Source organism: Conger conger, chromosome 9 (assembly GCF_963514075.1).
Source record: "Conger conger chromosome 9, fConCon1.1, whole genome shotgun sequence".
Lineage (NCBI taxonomy): Eukaryota > Metazoa > Chordata > Actinopteri > Anguilliformes > Congridae > Conger > Conger conger.
The window spans coordinates 54,061,461-54,080,615 of NC_083768.1; positions in this window are offsets into that span (position 1 = coordinate 54,061,461).

A 19,155-nucleotide genomic window follows, 5' to 3' on the forward strand; every position below is an offset into this window, starting at 1 on the left:
CGTGCACACACAGCGGTCTACATTCTAACGCTCCATTTTGCCCTCCCTAATAATAATGTCATCGGTTAATTATAATGTGACCATATAACTTCATAAAAGAAAGTTTCAATGCTAAATGGAAATAAGCGTGACTTGCTATTATCGGACGTTCAGGTAATTCAATTAGTAGGAGTAATGGAATCACAGTTAGGTTGAGCGGACAGTCTCTGGCTAGAATCTTTGTCATGCAATTGTTTGTCTTGTCTTTCTTTAGTGAAAATGTTGAAAGATAAATGTGGTAACCGTTGTATAAAAGTGTAATGGAACTTTAAGTCCTGCCAGCTTGTGCCAAAACTCCTTAAGTTCCAGCACTACCATTATTCTGGCACTGGTAAAAAGCATGTATTTTGCATTTATTACGACTGGTGGGAACTTATTAATATAGAATGAAAAGCAAACAAACAAAATAATCCAAGCGTACAGTACTGTGCAGAAGTCTTAGGCGCCTAGATTTTATTATATATATATATATGTGTGTGTGTGTGTGTGTGTGTGTGTGTGTGTGTTAGTATAAAATAATACATTTGACATTTGCAAATATTCATTTTTGTATTTAATTAAAAAAGGTAATATAGCAATTGACTACTTTTTACATAAAAACTTCATCAAGGCTGTCTGAGATCAGAAGCAAGGAGCTAATCAAAGTCTGCACTGAACTGTGGCAAGTTCTCCAACATGCTTGGAATAACCTCCCTGCGGATTTTCTTATACAACTGCAGGACAGCGTTGGCTATCTCAGTGAAATGATGCATTTTTAACGCCGAAGGGTGGTCACAAAAAAATATTGATTTGATTAAGTTTTTAACTATTCTGCCAAATTACTAAAATGTAATGTAAAATGTATAGTACGTTTATTTAGGACCTTTCATTGAATTGAAAAAATATTATCTGTACAGAATCTAATACAGGTGCCTAAGACTTTTGCACAGTACTGCATATAGAATTTCCGCCAAATTATATATAAGGTTTATGATGTCAGATTGTGGTATCCACCTCGTCCCCCCACGCCACCTAGCAATACCCCTTCTTTGGCATGTCATGTTTTATTTACATTATTTTTATAACCTTGTTGTGAACCACCTTAAACCTTGAAAGTCACAGCTGATTAGTGAATAGTGTAAATGGAATTTGGTAATAGACATCTCAGGCTACAATCGTGTGAATGATATTGAGTGATACGGCTAAATTTAGGTAGCAAATTATCATACTGTATTCTTCTGACGTCATTTACATAGCAACATACATCCATGTACATCCAGATCCCGTTGCTTCACTCAGTGCCCAAGAGAAAACGATGATGTTTCCGAAAATATAAAATTTTTAAATATTTAAATCGATCCTATAGTGGGACTTTTGTCATTTATGGAAGGTGCGATGGAGATTTTTGGTGCAGTTGACCATAATCAAATGCTTTCATTTCATTTGTGAACATTGCCCCCGTGTGGTCGTTTGATATATTGTGGATGTAGTGGTGTAGTCGTGTGCGCTTTGAAGTATACTATGTATGCAAATAATATGCAAACATAAGTTGACTAGGCTTGAACTTCTGTTCAGAGTAACATGCAACATAGTCCCATTAAAATACATTGATTTAAAGTTTGTCTTGTCCTTCTTTAGTGAAAATATTGAAAGATAAATGTGGTAACCGTTGTATAAAAGTGTAATGGAATTTTAAGTTGTGAGTCCTGCCAGCTTGTGCCAAAACTGCTTAAGTTCCACCACTGCCATTATTCTGGCAATAAAATGAGTGCGTTTAAAGTGTCATTTGATTTGGCAAGTAGCAGGAACGAAATAATACAACTTAGGCACCATCCTAGGATCGAAATTCCGGAAAGACCGTCAAACACTATGAGTTATTTCAATAATTGCACGTTATCTCACAGTGTCCATGTGTATATGTATATATATATATATATATATATATATATATATATATATATATATATATATATATATATATATGCGTCTTCGCACAATCTTGATTCAAATTATTTGTATTATATATTAGTATATATGTATGTATATCTTTTTATAATAATGTCATAATTATAATGTGACCATGTAACTTCATAAAATGAAGTTTAAATGCGATCACCTTTATCTGCTTTGTAATCGAAATGAATGTAATTTAACCAGTGTCCAGATAGAATCTTTTCATGTAATTAGGGGACGGCTTAGGAGTTATAACAGTGAAGTCTATTTCCAATGCAGTTGTTTGATGTATTGTGTTGAAGTGTAATAGCATACAGAGACAGTTTGTCGCGATGCACTGTGAAGTAAGCTTTGAAGTAAAAGGGCGATTGTTTTTGGTTTATTGTCGATAACGTCATAAAAACTGTTCACACATGTGAATGATGTTTTGAAGAGTGTCTAGTATCTCTCTTGTTTTTTTTTTTTTTTTTTTCTTACAAAGATTTTATTTTTTATTTTCATTATAAATAAAATAAAGAAAAAATACCTTTTCTCTCAGGTCAGGGTATAAAATACTACAGATAGGCCTATTGTCTCCAGCTATGCCGATGTATCCACGGCTAAATGGAATGTTCATTCATCTTTTAAAATGACTCCGTGTTTGTAGATCACCTGTATCTACTTTGTAATCGAAATGAACGTTATCATAATCTTGCCTCTAGTAGCCTACCAAAGTCAAATAAAATGTCATCATTATAATGTGACCATGTAACTTCATAAAATGACGTTTCAATGCGATTTTTAAAATGTAAATACTTTACCTAACACAGCCAGTTACAACACAACTCATATATGTTTCCACTATAAATGCAAGCGAAATGTATATAAAAAGTTTATAAAACAGTCACGTTTGTCATTTATGGACGGTCCGACCGAGATTTCTGCTGCCGTTGACCATAATCAAATGCTTTCATTTATATCGTTCAAATGACACGTTAAGTCAAAAAAGTGCCGTTAAAAAGCTAATTGTATGGGTTTGTGTTATTCGTTTATGCTAACTAAATCATACTAACCACATACAGGGACCAGTAAAGGCGAAGAACACACTAGCAATTTAGCTATTGTAAGTTTTATCTCCACTACTGCGAAGTAAAAAAGTGGAAAAATTATGTTTTCTGTGAGGAATGTATTGGCGAGCTCACGTGCACACACAGCGGTCTACCTTCTAAAGCTCCACTTTGCCCTCCCTAATAATAATGTCATAGGCTAATTATAATGTGACAACATATCTTCATAAAAGAAAGTTTCAATGCTATTTTTTTAAACGGAAATAAGCATAACTTGCTATTATTTGACGTTCAGGTAATTCAGGTAAAATTTCCCTCGGGATGAATAAAGTATCTATCTATCTATCTATCTATCTATCTATCTATCTATCTATCTAATTAATGGAAATCACAGTTAGGTGGAGCAGACACTGTCCCTGGTTAGAGCCTGTAATTAGCTTTAGGAGTGATAAAACAGATGGCTCTGTTTTCGTGTCTGGATGTTTCATGTATTGTGTTCAGAGGTGTGATGGCCTCGCCTGCATAGATCTGAGGCGACAGAGTCTAGCTTGAATCTTTGTCATGAAGCCTTAGGTGTTATCTGAAGACTAGGTGTTATCGATCCGTGAGCTTGTTTGATTGTTTTGAAGTGAACTATGTATGCTAATAATATGCAAACAGAGTTGACTTGGCAATTGTGAAGTCTGTTTTCCACGTGCTTGTTTGATCTATTGTGTTGAAGTGTAATAGCATACGGAGATAGTTTGTCGGGACGTACTTTGAAGAAAGCTCTGTGTGCTAATGACACTTGGCCAAATCAGCCCTCCTAGTCGCGCCAATATCCACAATAACTTCTTTTGTGTTACAAGCAATATAAATTATAAATATTACATGGTAACATGAATTGGCATTGACTAATGTATTTCTTAACATAATTTAATTATATACAAATGTATTAATTTAGCATGAAATTAAGTTTTAATTTGCACATTATATATTTGTAGTCTATAATGTCATGAAAACTGTTCACACATGTGAGTGATGTTTTGAAGAGCGTCTACTCTTGTTTTTTTTTTTCTTAAAAAGGTTTTGTTTTTATTTTTGCTATAAATAAAATAAAGAAAAAATACCTTTTCTATCAGGCCAGGGTTTTTCTCTCAGGTCAGGTAAAGTGATACAATGAATAGGTCTATTGTCTCCAGCCCTGTAGATATACCCACGGCTAAATGGAAAGTTAATTCATCTTTTAAAATGAGTACATGTTTGTAGATCACCTGAATCTACTTTATAATATGATATAAAAATGAATGTAATGTGCGTTTAAAGTGTCATTTCATTTGGCAAGTACCACAAACTAAATAAATACATCTTAGGCAACATCCTAGGATCTAAATTCCGCAAAGACCGTCAAATCCCGGTGAAGCAAATGATGACTCTTATATTCAACCCTTTCACTACTAGGTTTAGGCTATATAAAAACGAATGTTAATTCATCTTTTAAAATGTGTTTGATCGAAATCGAAATGAAGGTAACTTAACGTTATCATCATTTGGCCTGTAGTAGCCTATGAAAGTAAAAGAAAATGTCAAAATTATCATGTTACCATGTAAACTCATAAAATGACGTTTCAATGCGATTTTTTGAATGTAAATACTTTAACTAACACGGCCAGTTACAACACGACTCACATATTTTTCCACTATAAATGCAAGCAAAATGTATACAAAATGTTCATAAAACAGTCACGTTGTTGACAATATAGTATGAGTATGGCGCTGTTATAGTGACAGATAATGTGTCAGTGGGTTTTCCATAAAAATATTTAAATCCTTATTGACAGAATGAATGCACATATAAATAATTATATAAAATATTGACTGAATCGGTGTAGGCTGAAGCTTTAGCTTAATACATTCACACATTCAACCCTTTCACTACTAGGTTTAGGCTATACAAAAAAACTAAACATAATAGAAACAAAAACGGTTCAAAACGTTTCATACACAATAATACGCATACCTGAGCTCTTTATGATTTTGAGTGGGCGTGAGTTCATTTGTAAAGGGCGGGGAATTTTGAATGCGGATCGACAGCCATTGGCGGGAAGGGACCTTAAATTCCTTTCGAAATGCATGGATCGGCCTTGACAGCCAAGCAGAGGTAAGTGATGAGAATTGTTGCTGTTGTTGGTGAGGTTTTTTTCACGATATATTTTTGTTAAGGCTGGTGTGTGTAAAGATTATTCAATTAAAGCTAAATAAGAATTGGAAAGGGAGGGCACAATTCTGCCTTCTATTTGTATAACGAATCAACATAATTCTAAGTGTATATCATAAGACCAGTACCCTATGTTTTTGACGAGATGTTATTTTTAAATAATAGTGACCTACATAGGACATAAAAATTATGGTGATGTACAAACAGTGTGTGTTGAAACAATGGCTGTACCATGTACCATTAGGTTTTGGGTTCGCAGATATAGGCTATGTTTTTTTGTGGAGACAATTCTGTCGTTGAGCGTTTGGTGTAATGTGTGTGTAACTGAAGGCTTTCGGAACATTAAGTATTGGAGAACAGGGAGCTGAAATCGAGGCAGTTTAGATTAATTTTAGGAAATGCTAGATGGCGTGCAGCCTATAAATGTAGTTTGATGGTGTAGCGTATTTTGCTACTATTATTGATAACACTCTATACCTAGCAATATCGAAAAAAGTTATCCCCCGCTGGTTATTTTTGAATTACTTTTATTGACATTTTTATCGGACGTGAAATGAGTCGTCGCCCTGCTCGGGCATTAGCCGCTAAAATAGCGTTGATACTGTGGGGATAGTCAGTGCTAGGCTAAGAGATGCATTTCATGAAATGCTAGATGGCATGCAGCCTATAAATGTAATTGATGGTGTATTGTATTTTAGTTAAGTTGAAACCATGATTCTGGTTGGGATTTGGCTTGAATTTCCAGACTACGTTTTCCTCGGCTTTCCCTAGATGGTCGCATTCCGGCTTATTTTGGTAATTCATTTCACTTTCTGGTACTTCCGACTATCTACAGTTTTTGATGAAGCAAGGGGAAATCAATATTCCCTTTATCTGGAGAAATTATTCTTGGCGTATTCGTCTTTTTCCCGTAGTGTGCGGTTTCCCAGTTTGGCAGCCGTTTTTTTTTTTTGGTGTTATAGGATAGCGAGGTGTTTCGTTTGGTCACTTTCTAAACGCATATGGTTTTCGTGATCGTCATTGTGTATCATCTGTGTCTAGCACTAAGTCACAATTCGCCACTGTCGGAGGTAACATCCGTGCCCTGCTTACGCCCTATGGGTTGGGGATCTATGTCTATGAGTTTCCCGTGGCGGATTACGTAGTTGGGCTACTTTTGCATAAGCCTTTTAGGCCAAGTTACTCATGCTTTTCGTTCCCTTCTTAGTGCCTGTTTATATGTATTTCACTATATATACGCGAGTTGCCGTTCCTGCACGGTGTGAGGCTCAGATGGCCCGGAGTTCTATATAGGGGATTTTCGAGGCTGCTCGTGTGTCTGTTTGAATAAATGTGTATGTGTTAGTGCGTTAAGTTCACAAAGTAGTTGACATATTTGTAAGTCTCCTTAGTCAGACGAGCCTAGGTTAGCGCATGGTGAATATCTGAGGCTGCCGATTTTCCTTTAAACTCAGGTCGTGTACATGGTTGTGGCGGATCGCCCTCTCCAGTTAAGATTCTTAATAAAATAATTAAAGGTCCTAAATGTAAATGCCAACCAAATGTACTATAAATCTTATACATTACATTTCAGACAGCCGTTTTTATGTAAAAAGTAATCAATTTTTTTGTAACGTCATCACCTGTACCAGCTGTAGTCCACTTGACAAAATGTATTTAGGGTAGGTCTACAACACCCAGCCCAATGTTTATTCTCATCTACTTTAAGTATATGGATTTAATAAGTAAAAGAGATATTAAAAGAGACGTTAAAAGACATTGATCATAATCACTATTGGGCAAACTTGTCTTTAACCTTACTTCTTGAGATCATATTGATGTGCCTTTCCAGAAAATGACGACATGCCTATGCTCATGCTTTTATTGGCAGGAAAGTAGGCCTATCATATAATTATGCTATTTTAAAAAAAAAAACCCATACCTAATGCATATCTTGTATTGATGTAAACTTTTATTCTGTTAATAAAATATATTGTAGAATTTTAAGGCCTAGATACAAGACAGGTGTTTGGAAAGTTAGGTTGGAAACCTGGTATGTGCAAGGATATTTTAATGAAAGCCATTACCACTGTGTAATGTGTTCATGTGTAGCCTACTGGTGTTGTTCCACAAGGTTACTTAAGTACATAGGAACGGGCACAATTGTACGCAAGATATTTGTGTAATGAATCAATGTAATCAAATGAAAAACGTTTTTGTAATTTACGTTTGTGGGATTTCTTTTTTGACTAGATGCCGAAGCTGAAGAGATTTCGAATGCGGCGTACGCCAACAAAGAAAAGACAAGGTGATGTGTTTGATTCAACTGTTTGTGTGTGTGGCGATGGATGTACAGAGGCTGTGATGTGTGACACTGAGGTCAGAATTGAGGCCAATGATAGAAATTTGAGCCTAGCATGTAGTGTTGTAGCTGCTGTTAGACATCAGATTGCTAGCGTTTGCACTTGGCAAACATCAGTGTTCAAGGACGTGCGTCTGGAAGGAAACCAGTTGCTCTGTAATGTAGTGAATTCTGGAGAAAAGAGTGGTGATGAGGTCAGTTTGTGTAAGGTGAATGGACAGCACACTGTTTTTAACAGGCAATGTAAAGTTGCTGTGGAAGAACCAGTTTATGGGGATTGTAGTTTGTTGCTTGATAGCAATGATTTGTTTGAGGCATTGCAGGAAGTGTTGCTGAGCTATAATTTGTGTTTGCTAGACCTTGGAGGAGCTGTATGTCTCATCATTAAGCACAAAGATTATTTTGTGGTTGTTGATCCCAATACTCGCAATTCACTTGGATTGGCATCAAATTTGGGTACATCGGTTGCTGTGTTTAACAGTGGTTTTTATGATTTGATGTTGCACCTGACAAATTTAATCAGGTCTTTGAAAGTGCAAGTGTATGGAGTTAGTGGAGTCAGAGTTGAAGTAGCAGAAGCAGGTGTTGTTTCTAAGGGTTCTGAAGTGAATAGAAATGGTGGAGCTGGAAATAGCAGTGGAGAAAGTGATTCTGGCAATGTTGGTTATATTAGAGGATCATTTCACCAAGGTGCTATGAGGTTTAAAAATAATGGAAGGCAGTGTGTTGCAATTAGCTTGACTGCTATGGCAATACATACTGTTGAGAGTGTGTTTTCATGGGATTTTAAACGTCTAGATGAGGTTGTCATTTTGGGTGACCAGCTCTTTACATTTTTGTTTGACAATAGCTTAATTAGTGATCCTAGTGCTTTGAAGTTTTTGTGCATTCCAGATTTGCCATGTCAAATTGCTATTGCCGGGCATAGCTTTCAATTTGAATATGGAGATTTTGTTTCTGGAGATGTTGATGTGGTTGATGGTGAGTTGATAGAGTCAAATGTATGCACTCGTTTAGTTGATGGTTTGCAAACAATGTTTGCAAAATATGATATGTGTTTTTTGACAGTGAGCAGTAGTACTTGTGCCATCATTTATGGGAACAATCAATATGCAGTTGTTGATTCTCATGCACGCAGTGCTTCAGGTGTGGTAGATAGTCAAGGCTCGAGCATAGTTCTGTTTTATAAATCCCTCCAAGATGTGCATAGGCACATTCAGGATTTGGCTACATCTCTTGGGGGAAGGCAGAAGTTGTTTGAGATTACAGGTGTACGTGCAACATTGGCAGGAAGTTCAGGTGAAAGTAGACAGGGTCAAAAGCGGAAATGGCAGTGCACAGATGGTGGTGTTGCGCAGTTGAAAGGGGAGAAATGTGTTGATGCTTCACAGCAGTGTGCTGCATTGTCAGTGGTGGAGAAGGTGTTGCATACACCTAACTGTGATGAAGTTGTGTCAGATGTTATTGTTGGCAGTGATATCAGGAAAACCATGTTCCCTTTTAACCCTTTATCAATGACTAATGCGCAGAAGATAAGTAAGGATTTGAATATGGAGTTTCACATGGAGGATGTGGTTGTGCCAACAGATGTTGGGCCTTTAGGTTCTCCTTGTGAGACTAGTAGTATTGTTGGTGATGGCAACTGTTTTTTCAGAGCAGTAGCACAGGTTGTGTGTGGTACACAAAAAACGCACAGAACAATAAGGCTTGCAGTAGTGAAGCACATAGAATTGCACAGTGTGGAATATGTGCAATGTCTAAGGAGAGAATATACGTCAGTGGCAGATTATGTGTTGAAGTCGAGAATGAAGTATGTTGGCACATGGGCAACAGAGGTGGAAATTCAGGCCACAGCAAATCTTCTTGGCATAGATATTTACACGTACGGTGATAGATGGTTAAAATATAGCTGCATAAGTACTGCGGTGTCAAAGCAAGCAATATATTTAAAACATTGTAATGGTAATCATTATGAAGTTGTGACTTGCGTGCGATATCCTGACATGCAGAATTGTTATGACTTGTGTAAAGTACAAAGGTCGTTGGATAAAGAGTGTACGGGTGTGCGTACAAGACAAACCAGCTGTTGTGGTATTTATGGAAAGGCCAGCCCAGGAAAGCAAATTCCTAATGAAAAGCAGGCAAATGTGAAAAATGTGTGTAATTTTCCAGAATGCTATTCAAAGAGAGCTGTTAGGAAGTGGAATTTTCATATGAAATTGTATTATACAAATAACAAAGGATACCAGGTTAAGCACAAGGAGGCAGGTTTGAAGACATATTATAGAAATCATCAGAAATTGCAGTTGAGTGCCAAACTTGGAAGTATGTTGAAATATCACAAAAGTGCAGCATATAAACATAGCAAAAAAGAGGCCAGTAAAATAAAGTATCATAAAAATGCACAGCATAGGCAAGCAGTGCAGGAGGCCAGTAAGGTGAAATATGGAAGCAATATACAGCATAGGCAAGCAGTGCAGGAGGCCAGTAAGGTGAAATATGGAAGCAATATACAGCATAGGCAAGCAGTGCAGGAGGCCAGTAAGGTGAAATATGGAAGCAATATACAGCATAGGCTAGCAGTGCAGGAGGCCAGTAAGGTGAAGTATAGGATAAATGTACAGCATAAGCAAGCAGTGCAGGAGGCCAGTAAGGTGAAGTATGGAAGCAATATACAGCATAGGCAAGCAGTGCAGGAGGCGAGTAAGGCTAAGTATGCAAGGAATGCCAAGCATAGGCAGTCAGTGAAAGAGGCCAGTAAATTGAGATATCGTGGCAGTGTATTGCACAGGGAAAATGTTAAAAACTATAATGCATCCAAAAGGCAGCAAGTTAGACAGCAACAGGGAGTTTTTGACTTTGTTATGAATGAGTTTTTGGACAAAGTGAAGTTTGGTCCAGATTTTGTTTGTAGTGTATGTCACAGATTACTTTTCAGGCATCAGGTAGTTAAGTGTAAGAGGGAGACGTATGGGAAGCAAGTTCATAAGGCACTGTTAGCTGATAAGTGCATTACAGACGAGTTTTTGCACAAGTGTGATGTTTATTGTGTAGCACCATGTCAGTGGTTGGATACGCCTAAAGGGCAGTTGTGGATCTGTCACACTTGTCATAGCAAACTTGGTCGAGGTGAAATGCCAGCTGAAAGCGCAGTTAACAATTTAGCGGTTTGTCATATTCCTGTTGAGCTCAGTTGTTTAAATACTTTAGAGCAACATTTAATAGCATTGCACATTCCATTCATGAAGTTGTTGGCATTACCAAAAGGTGGCCAAAATGGAGTGCATGGACCAGTGACTTGTGTACCAGCTAACATTGTCCACACAACAAATGTCCTACCCCGATCAGACATGGAGGGCTCTTTGTTGCGTGTAAAATTGAAGCGCAAGTTAACTTACAAAGGCCATTATAACTACCAATTTGTAGATGCCAAACGTATTAGACAGGCTTTACTGTCTTTAAAAACTACAAATAAATATTACAGAAACGTACAATTTAATAGAGATTGGCTGAACGACTTTTGTATGGACAATGTTGAAGAGGGTACTCTCAGGGATCCCATTGTAGACGGGAAGGAAGAGATTCCTGGGAATTTAGTTGAAGATGAGCTTTTGCATGATAGACAGCAACATTGCATGTATATGGATACATGTTTGCAGCCTGTGGATATTGGGCAAGAAGTACTTGATCAGTATTTTGACAGTATTTTAAATGTTGCCCCAGCAGAAGGGAATAATCCGGTGAAGGTGCTTTTGGATAAGACCAATGAAGCCAAGTGTTTCCCTGTGTTGTTTCCACAAGGTGGTCCTACCTTTCATGATCCGCGGCAAATTCGATTGACCTTGTCACGTTATTTCAACGTTAGAATTTTGCACGCGGATGGTAGGTTTGCTCAAAATGTTGACTATATCTTTTATGCACAGTATTTGACCGAAATTGAACAAGTTGTTTCAAATGTGTCAATAGCTCTGAGGAAGGGTCAGACCGATAAAGTCAGCAATCGAATGCTGAAAGATGAGCAGTCGATTAAGAAAATGCTCCAAAGCGATGCGGGGTATCGGTTTTTGCGTCCCATTCGTGGAACTCCTCCTTTTTGGCAGGGAGTGCAAAAAGACCTATTTGCTATGATAAGGCAATTGGGCATACCGACATGGTTTTGTTCCTTTTCATCTGCAGATATGCGGTGGACAAACCTATTAAATAGTATTTTGCATCGTGAACATAGACACGAAACAGCTGAGGGTTTAGAGTGGGCAGATAGATGTGACCTTTTAAGGCGCAATCCTGTCACTGCAGCCCGCATGTTTGATTTTAGGTGGCATTGTTTTTTGAATGAGGTGCTTATGTCTTCATGTGAACCAATTGGCAAGGTGGTGGACTACTTTTACCGGGTTGAATTTCAACAGCGTGGGTCCCCTCATGTGCATTGTTTGTTTTGGATTGACAAAGCACCTCACATAGATAAAAACGGAGATGAAGAGGTCATTGACTTTGTCGATAGATATGTCACTTGTGAGTTGCCTTGTAATGATGACACCCTTTTGGATGTTGTTACATCTGTACAGCAACACAGTAAGAGGCATTCGAAGACCTGTAAAAAAAAGAATACGGTTTGTCGTTTTAATTTTCCCAGGCCGCCATCTATGCGGACGTTTATATGTCGTAAAAATAGCGATCCAGACAAAACTTGTGATTGCAAAGTAGCCGACAATGAAGCACCATGTGAGTGTGCAGAGGAGGCAGGAGATGATAGGAAATTGAGGAAAGTAACGGCACAGAAAATTTTGACAGCAGTGAAATCAGCTGTTGCAGATGAAAAGGCAACATTTGACTCTGTTGAAAGTTTGTTTGAGAGTGTAGGTATAGACCAGGAGACTTTTGAGGCAGCATATCAATGTGTTGGACGACATAGTCACATTGTATTGAAGAGGCAGGTGAATGAAGTCTGGGTAAATCAGTATAGTAAGAGTCTCCTTAAATGTTGGAATGCCAATATGGACATTCAGTTTGTTGTTGATGCATATGCATGCATTGTTTATATAATTTCTTATATATCAAAGGCAGAGAGGGAAATGGGTTTGTTGTTGAGTAATACCCAGCGAGAGGCAGCAAAGCATGGCAATCTTGATGCCAAGGCTGCATTAAAACAACTAGGCAGTGTTTACATGCATAATAGAGATGTCTGTGCACAAGAAGCAGTGTACAGATTAACTAATATGCATCTAAAGCAGAGCTCACGGAAAGTGCAGTTTGTTCCAACAGGTGATAGCATAGTAAAAATGAGTTTGCCGCTAAGTGTTTTGAAGCAAAGAGTAGCGTCAAGGGATCTCTCTCAAAATGATATGTGGATGACAAGTATTGTCGATCGGTACAAGAGCAGACCTGTTGCAGGTGTTTTCAGCGACATGTGCTTGGCAACATTTGCGTCCGAGTATCGCATTTTGAGTAGAAATGAAAGATGTAAGAGCAGAATTGAGTTAGAGAATAACTTGGGATTTGTGGCAAAGAGAACACGTACACAGCCTGCTGTTGTACGTTATGCACGGTTCTCTGTTAGTAAAACTCCAGAAAAGTTTTATCAAAGCGTTTTGCAATTGTTTTTGCCTTATCGAGTAGACGGTGAACTGAAGCCACCAGGATTTGAAACTTTTGAGCAGTACTACAGTAATGGACATGTCTGCTGTAGTAATGGTGTTGAAGAGACTGTGAAACAAGTTGTTGATAGGAATAGGAACATGTTTGACCTGGATGCAGATGTGTTAGATACTGCTCAAAATGTTGTTTATAGTGAGGGTGTAGTTGAGGATATGTGGTGTGAGCTCTGCCCAGAACAGGAGTCAGAAAGGTTGGAAAGTGAGCAAGAACGTAGGGAGCAGGTTCAGACGTGTGACACTGAACTGGAACATATTCCAGAATTGTCAGTAAGTCCACAGGTTGCTTCTTTAGAGAAGAACCACATGGTCATGTCCAGGGCTGATGGTCTGCATTTGATTAGGTCTCTAAATGATACACAGATGTGTATTTTTTACAAAGTTAGGCAGTGGTGCTTAGGAAAAGTCAGAGGCAAAAATCCTCCACCATTTCATGTTTTCATCACTGGTGGAGCAGGGACTGGCAAGACCCATTTAATTAAAGCCATACAGTACGAGGCGATTCGACTGTTGGCACAATTGTGTGACAATCCAGAGGAGACATGCGTTTTGTTGACTGCTCCCACTGGAATTGCAGCTTACAATTTAGGTGCTGCAACTATTCATCATACATTTTGTATTGGCACAGACATTAAGTTACCCTACACACCTTTGGGTGAGGAGAAACTTAATACTCTCCGTGCCAAATTTAGTCATCTTGAAATGCTCATTATTGATGAGATTTCAATGGTAGATCATAAGTTGTTGACGTATATTCATGGTAGACTACGTCAAATTAGGCAAACGGGGGACTTTTCTCCATTTGGTAGTGTCAGTGTTGTTGCTGTTGGGGACTTTTTTCAGTTGCCTCCAGTGAAAGGCAAACCACTTTATGTGGACAACGCTGGTGTGGACTTGTGGAGTAGTAACTTCAGTGTAGTGGAGTTGACTACAATTGTAAGACAGAAGGACCATTCGTTTGCACAGCTATTGAATCGGTTGCGGACACGCAGCAAACAAACTCCCCTTAATGACAATGATGTCACAATGCTGAAAAACTGTGAAACTGGTGAACAGACTTCAGCATTGCATATATTCCCGACAAATGACCAAGTACATGAGCACAACATTGGCCAGTTAATTCAAAGTTGTGCTGAATATGTATCTATTGAGGCTCAGGATTTTGAAAGAAATCCTAAAACGGGAAAAATAGAATTAAAGAATGGGCATCACTCTACAGTGTATAATACATGCCTAACAGATACTCTAGTCTTGGGGAGAAATGCTCGTGTCATGCTTCTGAAGAATATAGATGTTGCAGATGGTTTGGTCAATGGTGTGTGTGGTACGGTAACACATATAGTGCAAAAGGCAGGCAACAAGTTTCCCCAAACTGTGTATGTGCAGTTTGATGATAAGCAAGTTGGCTTACAACGTCGGAAACGTTACGCCCCTGTATGTACTGAATTGATGTGTTCCACACCAATATTTCCAGAAGAAGATAGGGTTTCAAATAAAGGTGGATTGCGCAGGCAATTTCCATTGCGATTGGCTTGGGCTTGTACTGTTCACAAAGTGCAAGGTTTAACTGTTAACCAAGCTGTTGTGTCCTTGGACAAAGTTTTTGCAGCAGGACAGGCGTATGTAGCATTAAGTCGAGTTAAAAGCTTGTCTGGGCTAATTATTAAAGATTTGAATGAAAAAGCCATTTATTGTAAAGACATGGTTCAGCAGGCACTTTGTGAAATGCCACGTTTTATGTGTCACTCTAATCTTCCACATTCATTGCCCACAAACAATTTCTCAGTATTTATGCTGAATGTTCAGAGTTTGCAGGGGCATTTGGAAGATTTAAAAGTGTGTACACAGAATTTGCATGCCACCTGCCTTGCTGTAACTGAAACGTGGCTACCTGCTACCTTCAGAACTGATAAAGTTCACATTGAAGGATATGATTTTAATAGCAGTCCACGTTGCTTGGCTTATTCTAGCACAGACTCTGCTATCAAAGCAATACAGGACCAACAACATGGTGGTGTTGGCATGTATACTAATGCTGCCTTGTCTTTTAATATTATACATTTTCCAGACTTGAATTTGGAATGTATTTTGCTGCACTGTTATGACACAAACTCCATACTTGGTGTCATTTACAGACCACCATCCTACCCCATATCTCTTTTTAAAACTAATTTACAGAAATTAGTGGCTATGTTATCTCCACTATCTGACAACATAGTCATTATGGGGGACTTCAATGATGATGCATTGAAGTCGACATCAATAACCGCCTTCATGACAAGCCAGGGATATGTCCAACATGTCACTGAGCCCACAACCGAAAACGGATCATTAATTGATCACGTGTATGTAAAAAGCTCATGCCACTACTGTGTACAGGTAACAGTTCTGCCAGCATATTTCAGTATGCATGAAGCAATTTACATGACATTTACAAATAGTGAGTGTTAGTGTTTTCACGACATTCAACTTTTCATTTTTGGCCATTTTTGGCCACGGTTGGCAATGAAGCAATTTACGTGTCATTTACAAATAGTGAGTGTTAGTGTTTTCACAACATTCAACTTTTCATTTTTGGCCATTTTTGGCCACGGTTGGCAATGAAGCAATTACTTACAAATAGTGAGTGTTAGTGTTTTCACGACATTCCACTTTCCATTTTTGGCCATTTTTGGCCACGGTTGGTATGTGAGGCATGTGGTTTTAGAAATCCACACGTGACCGGTGGCACTGAGCATGCATTCACGGTGCCAGTGGGGTTTTCAGAACCTTAGTCACCTGTGCTATGTGTGGTGTTGGACATCGGTCCAGGGTGTGTACTATTGTTTGGCGGTATATTGTTCTGGAGGTGGTTGGCACGTCAGGCATATGGTTCTACAAATCCACACACGACCAGTGGCACTGAGCATGCATTAACGGTGCCAGTGGGATTATTAGAACCTTAGTCACCGGTGCTGTGTGGTGCTGGAGGCTTGTGCAACGTGTGTACTATTGTTTGGCAGTATTGTTGTTCTGTGCAGTGTAAGCATGAAGCAATTTACATTTAATTTACAAATAGTGAGTGTTAGTGTTTTCACGACATTCAACTTTTCATTTTTGGCCACGGTTGGCATGTGAAGCATGTGGTTTTAGAAATCCACACATGACCGGTGGCACTGAGCATGCATTAACGGTGCCAGTGGGGTTTTCAGAACCTTAGTCACCTGTGCTATGTGTGGTGTTGGACATCGGTCCAGGGTGTGTACTATTGTTTGGCAGTATATTGTTCTGGAGGTGGTTGGCACGTCAGGCATATGGTTCTACAAATCCACACATGACCGGTGGCACTGAGCATGCATTAACGGTGCCAGTGAGGTTATTAGAACCTTAGTCACTGGTGCTGTGTGGTGCTGGAGGCTTGTGCAAGGTGAGTACTATTGTTTGGCAGTCTATTGTTCTGGAGGTGTTTGGCACGTCAGGCATATGGTTCTACAAATCCACACACGACCGGTGGCACTGAGCATGCATCAACGGTGCCAGTGGGGTTATTAGAACCTTAGTCACCGGTGCTGTGTGGTGCTGGAGGCTTGTGCAAGGTGTGTCCTATTGTTTGGCAGTATATTGTTCTGGAGGTGTTTGGCACGTCAGGCATATGGTTCTACAAATCCACACACGACCGGTGGCACTGAGCATGCATTAACGGTGCCAGTGGGGTTATTAGAACCCTAGTCACCAGTGCTGTGTGGTGCTGGAGGCTTGTGCAAGGTGTGTACTATTGTTTGGCAGTATTGTTGTTCTGTGCAGTCTATTGTTCTGGAGGCGGTTGGCATGTGAAGCATGTGGTTTTAGAAATCCACACGTGACCGGTGGCACTGAGCATGCATTAACGGTGCCAGTGGGGTTTTCATAACCTTAGTCACCTGTGCTATGTGTGATGCTGGAGGCTTGTACAAGGTGTGTACTATTGTTTGGCAGTCTATTGTTCTGGAGGTTTTTGGCACGTCAGGCATATGGTTCTACAAATCCACACATGACCGGTGGCACTGAGCATGCATTAACGGTGCCAGTGGGGTTTTCAGAACCTTAGTCACCTGTGCTATGTGTGGTGTTGGACATCGGTCCAGGGTGTGTACTATTGTTTGGCAGTATATTGTTCTGGAGGTGGTTGGCACGTCAGGCATATGGTTCTACAAATCCACACATGACCGGTGGCACTGAGCATGCATTAACGGTGCCAGTGAGGTTATTAGAACCTTAGTCACTGGTGCTGTGTGGTGCTGGAGGCTTGTGCAAGGTGAGTACTATTGTTTGGCAGTCTATTGTTCTGGAGGTGTTTGGCACGTCAGGCATATGGTTCTACAAATCCACACACGACCGGTGGCACTGAGCATGCATCAACGGTGCCAGTGGGGTTATTAGAACCTTAGTCACCGGTGCTGTGTGGTGCTGGAGGCTTGTGCAAGGTGTGTCCTATTGTTTGGCAGTATATTGTTCTGGAGGTGTTTGGCACGTCAGGCATATGGTTCTACAAATCCACACACGACCGGTGGCACTGAGCATGCATTAACGGTGCCAGTGGGGTTATTAGAACCCTAGTCACCAGTGCTGTGTGGTGCTGGAGGCTTGTGCAAGGTGTGTACTATTGTTTGGCAGTATTGTTGTTCTGTGCAGTCTATTGTTCTGGAGGCGGTTGGCATGTGAAGCATGTGGTTTTAGAAATCCACACGTGACCGGTGGCACTGAGCATGCATTAACGGTGCCAGTGGGGTTTTCATAACCTTAGTCACCTGTGCTATGTGTGATGCTGGAGGCTTGTACAAGGTGTGTACTATTGTTTGGCAGTCTATTGTTCTGGAGGTTTTTGGCACGTCAGGCATATGGTTCTACAAATCCACACATGACCGGTGGCACTGAGCATGCATTAACGGTGCCAGTGGGGTTTTCAGAACCTTAGTCACCTGTGCTATGTGTGATGCTGGAGGCTTGTACAAGGTGTGTACTATTGTTTGGCAGTCTATTGTTCTGGAGGTCTTTGGCACGTCAGGCATATGGTTCTACAAATCCACACATGACCGGTGGCACTGAGCATGCATTCACGGTGCCAGTGGGGTTATTAGAACCTTAGTCACCGGTGCTGTGTGGTGCTGGAGGCTTGTGCAAGGTGTGTACTATTGTTTGGCAGTCTATTGTTCTGGAGGTGTTTGGCACGTCAGGCATATGGTTCTACAAATCCACACACGACCAGTGGCACTGAGCATGCATTAACGGTGCCAGTGGGGTTATTAGAACCTTAGTCACTGGTGCTGTGTGGTGCTGGAGGCTTGTGCAAGGTGTGTACTATTGTTTGGCAGTATTGTTGTTCTGGGCAGTCTATTGTTCTGGAGGTGGTTGGCATGTGAGACATGTGGTTTTAGAAATCCACATGTCACCGGTGGCACTGAGCATGCATTAACGGTGCCAGTGGGGTTATAAGAACCTTAGTCATCGGTCCTATGTGTGTTGTTGGAAATCTGTCCAGGGTGTGTACTATTGTTTGGCAGTATATTGTTGACTGGTGGCACTGAGCATGCATTAACGGTGCCAATGGGGTTATGAGAACCTTAGTCACTGTGGTGCTACGTGTGGTACAGGCATTCTTGCATGAGTTGCTCTGTGCATGGTTAAATTATGTGTACAAAGTGTGTGTACTGCTTCTATGTACAGTGCCAAATCTTTCTGTTTCTTTTTTCCTGAGACTCCTGCCCTCCGTCCTCCTGAGCTCATTGTCCACTCCACCCGGGTCCCCCGCTCTGAGGTCATGGACTGCTGCTGTCCTGCTCCTCCTCTGGTTCATCCCCATCTGCTGACGCATCCTGGACCTACTGCTGCATTCCCACCACACCCATCTGACCTGCATTCCTCTATGGACTGATCAAACTCAACCTATAGGCCCACAGAGGATGGGCATCCCCCTATAGCCGGGTTCCTCTC